The sequence below is a fragment of the Arachis ipaensis genome, chromosome B02, assembly GCF_000816755.2.
Source record: "Arachis ipaensis cultivar K30076 chromosome B02, Araip1.1, whole genome shotgun sequence".
In the NCBI taxonomy this organism is placed as follows: Eukaryota; Viridiplantae; Streptophyta; class Magnoliopsida; order Fabales; family Fabaceae; genus Arachis; species Arachis ipaensis.
In genome coordinates, this window is record NC_029786.2 from 102,841,588 (window position 1) to 102,856,676 (window position 15,089).

General features: G+C 31.3%; 2 protein-coding genes and 2 pseudogenes across 2 annotated transcripts in view; 3 read left to right on the top strand and 1 right to left on the bottom strand.

The window, feature by feature from the left end:
• LOC107626082 overlaps positions 1–158 on the top strand; it is a 30,934-nt gene extending 30,776 nt beyond the window's left edge. The window contains exon 7 of the mRNA XM_016328862.2: positions 87–158. The gene's annotated coding sequence lies outside the window, so the exon portion shown is untranslated. The remainder of the gene's footprint in view (positions 1–86) is intronic.
• LOC107626083 overlaps positions 1–2,564 on the top strand; it is a 5,003-nt pseudogene extending 2,439 nt beyond the window's left edge.
• LOC107626084 overlaps positions 4,915–15,089 on the bottom strand; it is a 57,638-nt pseudogene continuing 47,463 nt past the window's right edge.
• LOC107626085 overlaps positions 9,439–15,089 on the top strand; it is a 13,684-nt gene continuing 8,033 nt past the window's right edge. The window contains 3 exon segments of the mRNA XM_021116441.1: positions 9,439–9,898; positions 11,226–11,832; positions 12,140–12,219. The gene's annotated coding sequence lies outside the window, so the exon portion shown is untranslated.

The window sequence follows — 15,089 nt, forward strand, 5'->3', positions numbered from 1 at the left end:
GAGTATTTATAATGGGTTTAAATTCTTTTTATTATTATTGTTAAATATTATATTAATTATTTTATTTATTTATTTTAAATAATTAGAATAGACTTGAGAAGGATCACAAAGAACTCGGACTCTAGAATTGGTTTTTGTTTATTTTTTATTGAATATGGATATTACAAATGTGAGAACGTTGATGGAGGGTGATTCTTGTTGGTGTTTTATAATTTTTTTATTTAGTTGTAACTAAGGTCTACGTTTTACTGTGTTTTAATTATTGGATTGATGCTCGTACTTATTTATTAGTTTGTTTTGTAGTTAAAATCTTGAAGAATGCATCCTGCGGATTTACGTATGATAATAACAGTTAACCTTTTTTTACTCGTGCCTTTTCTAAAATATGTGATAGTTTAAAACATGCAAGGACATTGTTGGAAATCAATTTTAATACATGGCATGATTCCTCAAAGCAAATTGGTTCTTGTAATCCTTGTTGCTTACTTGCACAGTTGAAGCATGTAAGGGTTTTGTCATTTAATTTTTTTTCCTCTTAAGCATGATTCAGTGCTCAATTCAATAGGTGATTTGATTCATTTGCGTTATTTGGATATCTCTGACATCACTCTATTGGCTACAGGATGCAGTGGACCATACACTTTTATGAAAGCATTCAAACATGTCACTATTTTTGAGGAAAAGACCCAGAAGCATCATGTGAACTTGTCCAGAAGACCAATAAGCATCTCAATTTTGAAGTCAATTTACAATACCATATACTTGGCTAAACTAGACTGCAACCTACCACTTCCTTCTTACCTTTTTGTGTTTGTCAGAATTTTTGAATTCTAGAGCATACTATAAACAACTTCCCTGACCCTTTCATACTTTCTTGTTCTTGTGAACATGGCTGCATCACTTGTTGAAGGAGCTTTTCTCTCTTCTTTTCTCAATGTTCTTTTCGACAGGCTGTCCGATGATAAGTTTGTCAACTGGATCCGAGGAAAGAAGCTTGACCAGGATCTGCGTGGAATGTTGGAGAATATTTTGAACGTGGTTGAAGCTGTGCTGAATGATGCTGAGAAGAAACAGATCACTCACAATGCTCTCAAGAGGTGGCTCAAAAATCTTCAAGATGCTGATGACTTGTTGGATGAAGTATGCGCCAAAGCTGCCACTCAAAAGGATCCAAGTAACTTCCTGTCTCATATCTTCAATTCACAAGATAGGGATATGGTTGTGACTACGATTGAAGAAGTCATTGCTAGCCTAGAGGATATTGCGAAATATAAAGATATTCTTGGTTTGGAAAAGATTGCAGCGAAGAACATGCTAGGGTGGATTCCATCAACCTCACTAGTTAAAAAATCTGATATGTTTGTTGGCAGGGAGAGAGAGGCATACCTTAGTGAAATTGTTGTTAGATGATACTAAAGATGGTGAAATATCTGTGATTCGCATCGTTGGCATGGATGGGATAGAAAAAGCTACTCAGGCAAAATTGGTTTATAATGATGCGGAAGTGAAACAAAAATTTCATGTTAAAAGCATGTGTTTGTGTTGGTGAGGAGGAATTTGATGTTCTTAAGATGACAAAGACTGTGATAGAGAAAACTGGTAATTCTTGTCACCTAAATGATTTAGATACAGTTCAAAATCATTTGAAGGATAAGCTAGAAGGGAAGAAATTCTTGGTTGTTGTAGATGATGTGTGGAGCAGTAATCGTGAGGGTTGGGAAAGCTTTCTAACTCCTTTTGAATGTGGAAGTGAGGGAGGTCATATTATTGTAACATCCCGTCTTGATTCAGTTGCTTCAATGGTGAAGACTAATGACATTCAACCTCTCAATTTGAGTTTGTTGCATGAGGAAGATTGTTGGTTAGTGTTTGCAAAACATACATTTTTTCCTACTAAATCTAGAGACCGTTTATCTTTAGAAATTATTGGTAGAAAAATTGTTCAAAAGTGTAAAGGGTTACTTTTGGCTGTCCAAACACTTGGGGGCTTATTAAGAACAAAAGATCATGAGAGGGAATGGATTGATGTTTTGAATAGCGAGATTTGGGAGTTTTTTGAAGATGAGAGTAGCATTCTTCTTGCATTAAGAATCAGTTATTACTATCTCCCTTCGTACTTAAAACGTTGCTTTGTTTATTGTTCTTTATACCCAAAGGACTACGAATTCAAAAGAGATAAACTGGTGTTATTGTGGAAGGCAGAAGGTCTTTTGCAGCAACCAAAGAGTGACATCAGTATAGAAGAAGTTGGTTATAAATATTTTATTGATTTAGCTTCAAGATCATTTTTTTCAACATTCTAACTCTGGTAAAAATTTATTTGTGATGCATGATCTCATGCATGATCTAGCGATATTCTGTGATGGAAAGTTCTTTTCTGGAATCATTGAACTCAAAAAAAATGCAGCCAAGTGATGCTTATCCTCGTCATCTTTCATATGATCATTCGCCCTCAAAGTTCATGGAAGGATGTGATAATTTACAAACACATGAAATAATACCATGAACGGCCAACCCAGGTTTCACGCGTACGCGTCACGCCCCGTCTTTCATTTCCCTTTCTTGTTCTTCTCTCCTTTCTTATTCTTTCTTCCTCCTTTCTTATTTTCTTTTTCTTCGTTTATTTAACTTCTCATTTTCATTCTTTTTCATTCTATTTATTTTATTACATTTGCATACTTTCATTCATTGCATTTTCATCCTGTGCTTGTTTTATTTTCTTTTTTTAAATTTATAATTTTATTATTGGTGTTCAAATGTTCTTATTCAACTGTTGTATCTTTTTTGGTATTATTTTAGTGTTTTAGTGACTTGTTTTACACTGTTGGGTGACATTATTTATCTGTCAATGCCAATCTTCTATGATACCTATGTTCCTTTTGCATTGACATGAATTTATATTGTCTTTCTTTACCCACTCTCTTCCCAATTGTTGTAAATTTTGCACCACTGGTATACCATGTGCTTCTATTGTTTTCTCACTTGCATGTTGTAGCTACCATGTAGTTGAGACCCCCCATTATTTGGTATTAACCCATCCATATTTTATTTATTTTCTTCTCTTTATTCCTGGGTTACTTTTCTTCTTTTTCCTCTTCTTTCAGGATGGCTACCGAGGAAGAAAAACGAAAAACCTTTACATGGGGCAACAGATAAATCTATCTGCACAATCTTTGGAAAAAAGCATCAGTTGCAGTAACTCGTCCACTTGCACATCTTAGCATGCACCGAGGACGGTGCAATCTTTAAGTGTGGGGAGGTCGATACCGATCTCCATGGGTTAGTTATTTCCTTCTCAACACCAATGTTTAATTTTCTTTGTTAAATTAGTTGTTACATGTTGCTTGATTTTGTACATAGTTTACCACTACTTAGTTAAAGTAATGAGTCTCTTTTTCAAGAAATTTTTATAGCATTTCACTAATTTAAATTTAAAATTTTGTGTTAAATTTGTTTGAAGTTGTAATGGGAACATGAATTATAGCTAAAAGAACATACAACCTGTGATATTTGAGCTTAACTACATGGTTACATTATTTAACCATAAAATTTTATTCTTGTGTATTTACTTCTCTATAATTGTGATCTTTATTTTGTTCCAATCTATATATCCAATATTTAATGTGTTTTATGCATGCATATGATTGAAGCCATTACTTGTTTTTGCTCACTTATTCCAAAAATAAGCCAACCCTTTTAAATCATCATTGTTAGTCACTTTGAGCCTATCAATCCCCATTTGTTCTATATTTTACCACATCACTAGCCTTAAGCGGAAAAACAATTAAATACCCCAATTGAATCTTTGGTTAGCTTAAGATATATGTTGTGTATCAACTAATTGTGGGAAAACTTTGGGAACATGGGTTAATAAGGGAATGTGCTATGTTTTTATTTTGACAAAATATTGGAAATTTGGGTGCATACTCATATGAGACCAGAAAAAAAACTCATGTGCATTGATATGTTATGTTTACTTTTATATTTTCAATTAAAAAAAAAAGAAAAAGGAAAAGAAAAAGAAAAAGAAAAAAGAAAAAAATATAATGTAAATAAATAAATAAGGGGACAAAATTACCCCAGTACTAAGTTTAATAAAAGATCAATGCACATGTGATAAAATTTAAGAAAATTTGGTACATGAGTATAGGAATTATACAAAAGTGGGAATTTTGGGTAGTTAGGTGTGATTTTAGAATTACATAGAGCGTGTGTGTTAGGTAAGAGCTTAGGTTAGTCAAAGATTCATATTATAGCTCACTTAACCATATATACCCTCACCTTTACCTTAGTCCCATTACAACCTTGAAAAGACCTCATGATGTTTGCATTGGTATATTAAATATTTGTTGATTGGTTAGATGAAGAACAAAGTTTAGAAAGCATGATTAGAGAAGAATAGAGTGATTAATCCTAGACACTTGAGAGATTAGAGTACATATACACTACCAGTGAGGGTTCAATTGCTTGATTCTATGTTCCCTGCTTTCATGAGCTATCTTCTTACAAGTTTACTTGTCTTTTATTGTATAATTTGAATTAGTGAAATCTGATTTATGTTTGTCTTGAAGAGCTTATTTACTTTTAACCAAGTAGGTAGAAACATCTTAGCATGTAGTTGCATTCATATAGATAGGTTGCATTTCATACATTCTACCATTCATCTTCACTCCTTTATAGCTTCTCTTGAGTTTAGCATGATGACATGTTAATGTTTAAGTGTGGGGAGATTGATAAACCACTATTTTATGGTTTATCTTGTGCTCAATTGAGTGGTATTTATCTAGTTTTTGCACACTTATTCATATTAATTGCATGATTTTACATTTTCCTTCCTAATCTTGTGATATGATTGAAAACATGTTTCCGGGGCCTTTAAATTGCTAATTTTAATCATCTCTTATTACCATTCGATGCCTTGATATGTGTGTTAAGTGATTTCAGGATTTATAAGGCAGGAACGACTTAGAGGATGGAAAGGAAGCATGCAAAAATGGAAGGAATACAAGAAGTTGAAGAAATTGCTAAGCTGTTAAAAAAGTACACTTTCAAAAATGCAGCCAAGCACATGCTTCCATGAACTTTGAGAGCGAATGATCATATGAAAGATGACGAGGATAAGCATCATGCTTGGCTGCATTTTTGAGTTCAATGATTCCAGAAAAGAACTTTCCACCATAGAATATTGTTAAATCATGCATGAGATCGTGCATCACAAATGAATTTTCACCAGAGTTAGAATGTTGAAAAAATGATCTTGAAGCTAAATCAATAAAATATTTATAACCAACTTCTTCTAAACTATTGTCACTCTTTGGTTCCTGCAAAAGACCTTCTGCCATCCACAATAACACCAGTTTATCTCTTTTGAATTCGTAGTCCTTTGGGTATAAAGAACAATAAACAAAGCAACGTTTTAAGTAGAAGGGAGATAGTAATAACTAATTCTTAATGCAGGAAGAATGCTACTCTCATCTTTAGAAAACTCCCAAATCTCGCTATTCAAAACACCAATCCATTCCCTCTCATGATCTTTTGTCCTTAATAAGCCCCCAAGTGTTTGGACAGCCAAAGGTAACCCTTTACACTTTTGAACAATTTTTCTACCAATAATTTCTAAAGATGAACGGTCACTAGATTCAGTAGGAAAAAATGTATGTTTTGCAAATACTAACCAACAATCTTCCTCATGCAACAAACTCAAATTGAGATGTTGAATGTCATTAGTCTTCACCATTGAAGCAACTGAATCAAGACGGGATGTTACAATAATATGACTTCCCTCACTTCCACATTCAAAAGGAGTTAGAAAGCTTTCCCAACCCTCACGATTACTGCTCCATACATCATCTACAACAACCAAGAATTTCTTCCCTTCTAGCTTATCCTTCAAATGATTTTGAACTGTATCTAAATCATTTGGGTGACAAGAATTACCAGTTTTCTCTATCACAGTCTATGTCATCTTAAGAACATCAAATTCCTCCTCACTAACACAAACACATGCTTTTTTAACATGAAATTTTTGTTTCACTTCCGCATCATTATAAACCAATTTTGCCTGAGTAGTTTTTCCTATCCCACCCATGCCCACGATGCGAATCACAGATATTTCATCATCTTTAGTATCATCTAACAACAATTTCACTAAGGTATCCCTCTCTCTCTCCCTGCCAACAAACATATCAGATTTTTTAACTAGTGAGGTTGATGGGCATGTTCTTCGCTGCAATCTTTTTCAGACCAAGGATATCTTTGTATTTCGTAATATCCTCTAGTCTAGCAATGACTTCTTCAATCGTAGTCACAACCATATCCCTATCTTGTGAATTGAAGATATGAGACAGGAAGTTACTTGGATCCTTTTGAGTGGCAGCTTTGGTGCATACTTCATCCAACAAGTCATCAGCATCATAGACAGCATATTGAAGATTTTTGAGCCACCTCTTGAAAGCATTGTCAGTGATCTGTTTCTTCTCAGCATCATTTAGCACAGCTTTAACCACGTTCAAAATATTCTCCAACATTCCACGCAGATCCTGGTCAAGCTTCTTTCCTCGGATCCAATTGACAAACTTATCATCGGATAGCTTGTCGAAAAGAACATTGAGAAAAGAAGAGAGGAAAGCTCCTCCAACAAGTGATGCAGCCATGTTCACAAGAACAAGAAAGTAAGAAATGGTGAGGGAAGTTGTTTATAGTATGCTCTGGAATTCAAAAATTCTGACGAACACAAAAGGGTAAGAAGGAAGTGGTAGGTTGCAGTGTAGTTTAGCTAAGTATATGGTATTGTAAATTGACTTCAAAATTGAGATGCTTATTGATCTTCTGGATAAGTTCACATGATGCTTCTGGGTCTTTTCCTCGAAAACAGTGACATGTTTGAATGCTTTCATAAAAGTGTATGGTCCACTGCATCCTGTAGCCAATAGAGTGATGTCAAAGATATCCAAAATTATGCATAAGATGCCTCAATGGAAACCACAGATAGAACTACTTTTGGATTTTATCTTTTAAGTTTGGAATAAAGTTAGTATTTGAATAATATTTATAAGTTAAAATATGCATTTGTCCCGTACAATTTCAGTGAAATTGTAAATTGGTTTCTAATTGCATAATTTAATCTTTAAATATTATTCAAATACTAACCTGATTTTAACCTTAAATATGAAATTCAAAATTAATTTCACCTGTGGTGTATGTTAATTTTTATTGAGACATCCTTTAACTGTTTTGGCTATATTTTTGAAATTTATTCTGGTTTCATTTTGTATGTGACTTTAATATGCCAAATTGGCTTGAAGCTTACACTAACCAGACATTCTTTCATCTTATTATTTTTTTTGTCTTTATGAAACTCAGGATCAATGTAATTATCTCTATGAATGAAATCTAGTGCTTTACAAAATTTTAAGATGATATGTTTAATCGTTTTAGAATTAAGATTTATAGCATGGTTTAGCATTTCATAATTTTTATGTTAAAAGTATGAATTTCATCGTTATTATTAAGAAAATATTTTTCCATTATAATGTTAGCATAATCCCAATCAATATCATTTTTATAAAATAATGTTTTCTTTTTTATAAAGAAAAAATTTTAAAAATCAATTTTTTTCATTTTTATAATCCTGTTGATGTCTTTTTTTAGGATACTTTGTATAATTTATAATCTTTGAGAGCATTTCTTTCACTGAAAATAACTCTTAGTACTGATAACGATAAAATAGCAGCTGATGTATAAAAAGAATTATAGATATTAAAAAATATTAATTTGATAATGACAAACGATAAATGTTTATAAAAGAATTACTCTTATTACATATAACATGTACTCTTCGAGAGTGGAATGTAAAAAATTAAAATTCACCATCATGCACAATAAAAAATTACTCTTGTTATAATATAACATATTTAAAATAATTATCTTCAAAGATTGGGGTAAATTAGTATTTTTTTTAAAGGTTTAATTTATACTTTTAGAGTAAATTAGTATTTTTTTTAAAGGTTTAATTTATACTTTGTTTAATTTACATTTTTAGAGTGTGAGGTGGTTTACTTAGTTTTTCTATATTTTATATGTTTATTTTTAATTTTTTATTTATGTTTAATGTTATTTTTGTCGTGATACTTCAAATAGAATCAATTATGAAATTAAAGTTGAAGATGAACTTTAAAAATTAGATAATACTATTCAATTATATATAGAAGTTGAATTTATAAATAAAATTAGGCTAAGAGGACAACCTTTTTAAGTGAAAAGAGGAGGCAAAAAGAATCTGTATCTGTATCTGAAGGAAACTCTAACATATGATCCCAACACATTGAAAATACTATTGGAAAATATAGAGAAGGATTTAGACAATTTATCTGATTTTATCGAAATGTATTGGCACATATTGAGAGATCGAATTCGATAAGATTTTTTTTATTATTTTTAATTATTCTTAATAAAAATTCTAAATATATAATTTCGGATAAATATTAAGAAACTAGTTGATGGAGTTTTTATTGAATTGTCTCCAGATTGTTTGGTTGTGATACACATACTGCTATACAAAAAAATATATTTTTATTATGATGAAATAACTATTTATAATGAGTTTAATTATTTTTGTTATTATTGTTATTAAATATTATATTAATTATTTTATTCATTTTATGAAGCCAAAATATACGAGAAAAATGATCACAAAGAATTCTAAATTTTAGAATCAACTTTTATTTATTTTTTATTGAATATATTACTTTATAAGGTGAATATGAATATTGTAAATGTATGACATTTAAAGTTGATGAATGGTGATTGTTGTTACTTTTTTGTAGTCTTGGTAATTAATTGGAACTAAATTTCATGTTTTACTATTTTTTTGCATAATTTTTTTAATTTTTAATTATTAAATTGATACTTTTAGTTGTTTATTGATTTGGTTTGTTTTATTTATTAGTTGTTTGGTATTCTTAGGGTTTAGTAGGATGAGCTTTTAAAAAAGATTTTTTTAAAATTATTTTTTTTCAAAAATTCTATAAAAAATAGAAGTAATTTTATGTTTAGATATTTGATACAAAAAAAATTAACTATGTTTGGGTATGATCATATTTGGTTTATTTATTATGGAAAAAGAATATAATGGAACACCCTGTGTTATTGTATGGCAGTAATAATTATGTTAATTACTAACTTTTATTGTTTACTGAACGTTCCATTACTTCAGCCATCCTATTAAATGCTTCTTTGAAGCTTTGACGAATTATTTCACCGGTGGAACAAATTAATTCTCCCAATTCTATTTTATCTTTTATGTTTTTTTAAATATCATTTTAATGTTATAAATATTTCAGTCTTTTATTTTTGAGAAAAGGACAAATAGATCCTTGACCTTTTGTCTCGCAGACATTTTTGTCCTTGATTATTGAAAAATACTTTTAAGTCTGTGACCTTCATAAAACTTGAACGGATCAGTCCCTGACGGAAGCATTTGGACGGAAGGACTGATCCGTCCAAATTTTATGAAGATCAGGGACTTAAAAGTATTTTTCAATGGTCAGAAGCAAAAATGTCCGCGCGACAAAAGGTCAGGGATCTATTTGTCCTTTTCTCTTTATTTTTTCTCACTCACCCACAAAGAAGCAGAGAGTGCAGCTTCAGAGTTTGCTTCTTTATGTTCAAAAACATAATTTTTTTGCCTTGCTCTTCTTCTCTCTCTCCTTGTACATCTTCTTCCGGGGGATGGACCGCTACAAACTTATCACCAGGAACTTGGATCGGAGCCAAAGAGAGGTGGTAGATTAAGATCTAAAAAGGCTGGAAGAGGATCCCGCCGTGGTAGTTAGGACCTTTTTGCATCACTCGCTGGAAATTTTTCTGCTGACAAAATGCATGCTCGTTGCATTTGAAGGTTTCCACTTTTCACTCTTACTTATTCTTATTTTTTAATTTGTTGGTGCATATTGTTATTGTTGTTCTTCTTTTAAAGATCAAAGAAAATTTTTTTTCTTATGTGTTGGTTGAGGATGTTGGGAGAAAGATGGCTAGGGCGGCATACGGATCGGATATAGGCTAAAATTCTATCCAATCCGCACTGCATTCGTCCGATCGGATACGATATCCGCATTTTTTCATGACCGATCCGATCCGGATCATATATCGGGTATATCAAGAACTATTTTAAGATTCTATTTGGCTATTTTAAAAAAAAATATCCATAAAATTCATTTTTCATCTGTTTAAGCGTATTTACTCCCAAAATATTATCAATATCTCTTGAATAACAAAAAAAAAACATAAAATTTAAGTTTAATTATTCTAAGTTGACGTACAATATAAAAAATTAAAAACAAGATATCATAAAATTCATAAAACAACACATTCAAATTCATATTACATTAGGGTTTACTTTCTTAAACTATGCTATTTATATGAGACATACGGATATGCGGATTTGCGGATCAGATCTGCGAATATCACTGCTAAATCTGCAATCTGATCCTATCATAATGCGGATCGGATAATATCCGCAAAATTCGGATCGGATGCGGATAATCACCGCGGATATGCGGATATTATCCGATTCATGTGCAGCCCCAAATATGGCGTTTTTGTGAAAGAAGCTATGAAGACTCTATTTTTATCAATGATCTTATGCTGTGTTCCAAAAGATGCGGTTGCAACATTTTTTTTTCTTTCTCNNNATTTTTAATTTTTACCTAGATTCAATTTGTTACTGTTGATGTACAACTTGAAACCAAAAATGGTTCTTTTTCTGCTGAAGAAAGTTTGTCTCTCTTTGGGATAGATAAAATCAAGTTTATCCAACAAATGTTCTGTATATTTCTTTTTGGTGTTGTGATTTTTTTTAGTTCACTACAAATCAAATTTTCCGTTGCAAAAATCATTTATACTTAGTATTTATTTATTGTATTTGGTATATAAATGAACGAAAATAAATTTAAGATATAATCAAATAGTTTATTTTTAGATCAATATATAAACATAATTAATGGATGATTTGGTACTTTATACATTAAGGAGTTATTAGATCTTATTAGTGTTTATAATAGTTAGTTTAGCAATGAAAATCTTATGGTTTATCCTATGAGAATAAGATTTTGTATCTTTCTTTGAGTGCAGGGTATAATTGTGGTCATTTTTCACCTTCATTATATAATCTTTAGCTGTAATGTGTTTTTCACAAGTTATGATTTAATTTTTTAGTTATTTTACAGGGGTGATTAAAGCGAGCCATGCTTTACTATCTCCACGTGACAACAAGCCCAAAAGGACGAGGCTAATGCTTCCCTTCATTGATCGAGGCCCGGGCTAAAACTCACCTTAAATCACCCTTATTCAACCCCTATGAATGAAACAAGTCCATGTCCGTGTGATGTTTTAAATCCTTGGTTTTCGGATTCACATTGTCACATAAGTTATATGCAAGCTGTCAAGATTCTTTTATTTACACAAAAAAACTTAAACAGAGTAATAATCACCAACCTGACATAACATTATTACTTATTTTAAAAATATTATTTTAAATTCTATATCTTTGTATCAATAAATTCATCTATCCTTATATCAATCAATTCCCTTTAAAATCTCAAATCTCACCAACAAACTCCATTTGCTCTCTTCTTCTTCTTCATTGATGAGTTTGTTCTGTTTTCAATTATCACTCAAACCATCACACCTCCTTTACTTTCTTTTTCTTCTTCACACCATCTCTTTTCTCTTTTCTTCTGTATGGATGAATGGTGTCTCTCTGTATGTCCCCAATTCACAAAAGACGTTCACAAATTTCCCGTTGCATTATCATTGACCATTGTTGTTCTGCAGGTAAATAACCTCACTACTATATGCCTTTTTTCCCTTTCTCTTTTTCTTTTCCCTAAAAAAAAAACAAAACTTTTGAAGGTTTGAATATCTGAACTTTTGGGAGGTAGACTTCATTTTAAAATGTTATTTTGGTGAAGTAATTGCAATTTTTTCTTGTAGCTCCCATTTGCTGATTAAGTGTACTAATACCAATTAATATTGTGGATTAAAATTTTCTATTGTAATTTTCTGGTACATTAGGGAAGACTTTGTGTGTCTATACGGTTATGGCAAGGACTTTGATGTCATTTTCTGGTCTCTTTCTCAGGTATCCAAGTGATGCAGATATTTGGTGGTGGACATGAGATATGTGCAGCCAATATTCAACCAGTTTTTTGAGTCTACTTGGTAAGCAGTTTTTTCTTCTTCCACTGCTTTTGCTTATAGGCTTAGTGTTTGGTGGGGTTTGAAAATTGATAAAGAAAAAGAAAAGAAAGAGATTTTTACACTTCAAAGTTTACTTATTGTGTCATTTTTTTGTGGAAGTTGATTTAAAGCATTGATGAATGGATTTTGGGCTTGTCAATTGAAAATCAAGATGTCAAAAGAACGTGGAAAGAACATAATTAATCACAATCAAACATAAAAAAATTCTTATAACAGAACTATAACTGATTTACTTAATAAACAGAATAAGATCATCTAATTAACAAACTATAATAGACCTGTATATAATAGACATAATGTTATTTAATATTAATGCTAACAACATCCTAAATATCATGCACTATTTTTTTTTGGTGACTAAATATCATGCACTATTATAATAGAGTAATACACTCTGCATTAAAATTTTCATTCTTGTCAACATTATATATAATATTTTTTTTGTTTCTTGGACCTGATCTATAATAATTATATATTTATATCTGACCGATTTTTTGTTTTGGTGAGCCCAACACATGCGAAAACCTGAACACGCCCAAGTCCCAACATAGCATATAGAATCAGGCATAAATGAACATTCTTTTGCATTATGAAATCAGCAATGACAGTAACATTAATAATATAGGAAACTTTTCCAATGATCCAGTCCACTTTTCTGGATCTCTGATGATCCATGTACGGCTAAGTAGCAAGTTTATAATTTGTCTTATAGCAAGCATGAGAATTACAAAGGAACCCTTGAAACGGTGGATGAAAATACTCAAAAATAGTAGCCACTTGGATAGATAACTAAGGTGGGGAGGATCGAAGCTGGACTGCGCCTTCATAGAGCCAGGGTGCAGTAATTTTGAATTAAGAATATATAAAAATCTGTATGTTCATCATTAGAGGGAGAAATGTTCTGGGGCTTACCTGGAGCTGGATGGTGGTTGGGCTTGTTTGTAAGGCCCAAGCGCTAAAGGATGGTGGCCTCTGACTTGTTTTACGTCTGGGAGCCTCCGTCCGAGTTATGTATGTGAAAGAATGGAGGTGGTACCTGCAAAGACACTCCGATGCCTAAGTTAGCAATGAGGTAAACATGTTTTTAGAGTATTGGAACTTAGAGATACCTGAGGGATGTCAATGTATTTATAAGTGATGTGTCAATAACCACCGTTGAAGTGGATCCACTATTAGTGGATAAACGTCCCTTTTTTCTAGGGATTGTTGAGGTCTCCCCTCTAGAAGTGGGGGGAGGGGGGGAGAGATTTACGAAGGCAGTTACTCACTTAGATAAGTATGAGCTGCCTGCTTTAGTCTATTCCGACCTTTTAGAAAAGGTCGGATAAGTGGATAAGGCCACTCTTTTTGATTGGCTCTTTTAACTTTATTGGATTTGACTTATGTTTTGGGTTAGGGTATGAACAAGAACTATCATAATATTGTTTCTGATCAAATTATAAACTTTTACAAATTCAAATAAATTGAATTTCACAATAATATTATGCAATTAACACTACATTTATTTCGACTTAAATACTCACTTATGAGCAACAAGAAACATATTAACTTCCTATGGCAGATATGTTTTTGCAAGTCTTTGTTGACGTAAACAAAGGTTTTCAAATTCGATTCATCTTAGTTTAGCGTTTAATCTTATGAACAATTCTTTTGAATAAGTTAAACTTAGAGTGTATAATTTCTACCAAATTCAAATACATGAAATAATCTATCATATATCGCAAATTAATATAAAATTTATTTATTTTATATTTTATTTGTTGTAATAAAAAAATATGCTAATATAACTTTTATTTGTTTTTTGGCTGGAATATAAATTTTATTTGTTAAAATAGTCACATTATATTATTGTTGCCACATACATTTAATGGTCTATCTCACATTCTTGCTGTTATACAGTGTTACTCATTGACCCAATCTTTGCATCGGCTCCCATAACACTCCCGCGGCTTGGTTCCAAACAATGGCTTCACAAAAAGACAAAAAAATGCATTCAACTGCCCACCATGTAATATACTCTGTTACTTTTCAGTTCACCGTGTGAACAGGTTTAGGGAAGACCTTACACCGTTCTTCTGTGTTTCTACCACAAAATAATTCCAATAAATCTACACCCTCTACATTTTTAACTATATATCTTAACGGCACTGCACCATGGCACTTCAGAGTTCCAGTAAAGGTGACTGGATCATTTGAAAACTTTCCAATAATATAAAGGGGTTAATGATTACTAATCCATGTAAATCCGCAAGATATCACAGCATGTGAATACAATTCTTAAAATTATAACCACAAAACAAATCAATAAATGTATTAGTATTACTCCAATAATTAAAAAAAATTAGCAAAAAATTATATCCCAACAAAAAGAAAAATATAGTAAAATGTGGAGTTTAATTATAACTAAATAATAAAATTATAAAAACTAATAAGAATTATCATCCGTCAACTTTAAGTGACTCACTTGTAATAGCTCTATTCAATGAAAAATAAATAAAAGTTAATTCTAAAATTTGAATTATTTGTGATGTTTTTTAAATTTATCCTGATTGTCTAAAATAACTAAATATAGTAATTAATTAATATAATATCTAACAATAATAAAAGGAACTTAAACTCGTTATAAATATTTACTTCTTCACAATATAAACTTAATATTTATATAACACCATGTACATCACATCCAAAAAATCTGAACATAATTGAGAATATAATTGAGCAAGTATTCCATCAATTTGATTTTCAATATCTGTAAGTAAACTCCATTTTGTTTATATTCGTTTGTCTATCACATTTTCCATATTAGATTCATCTTTTCAATTTTTATTAGT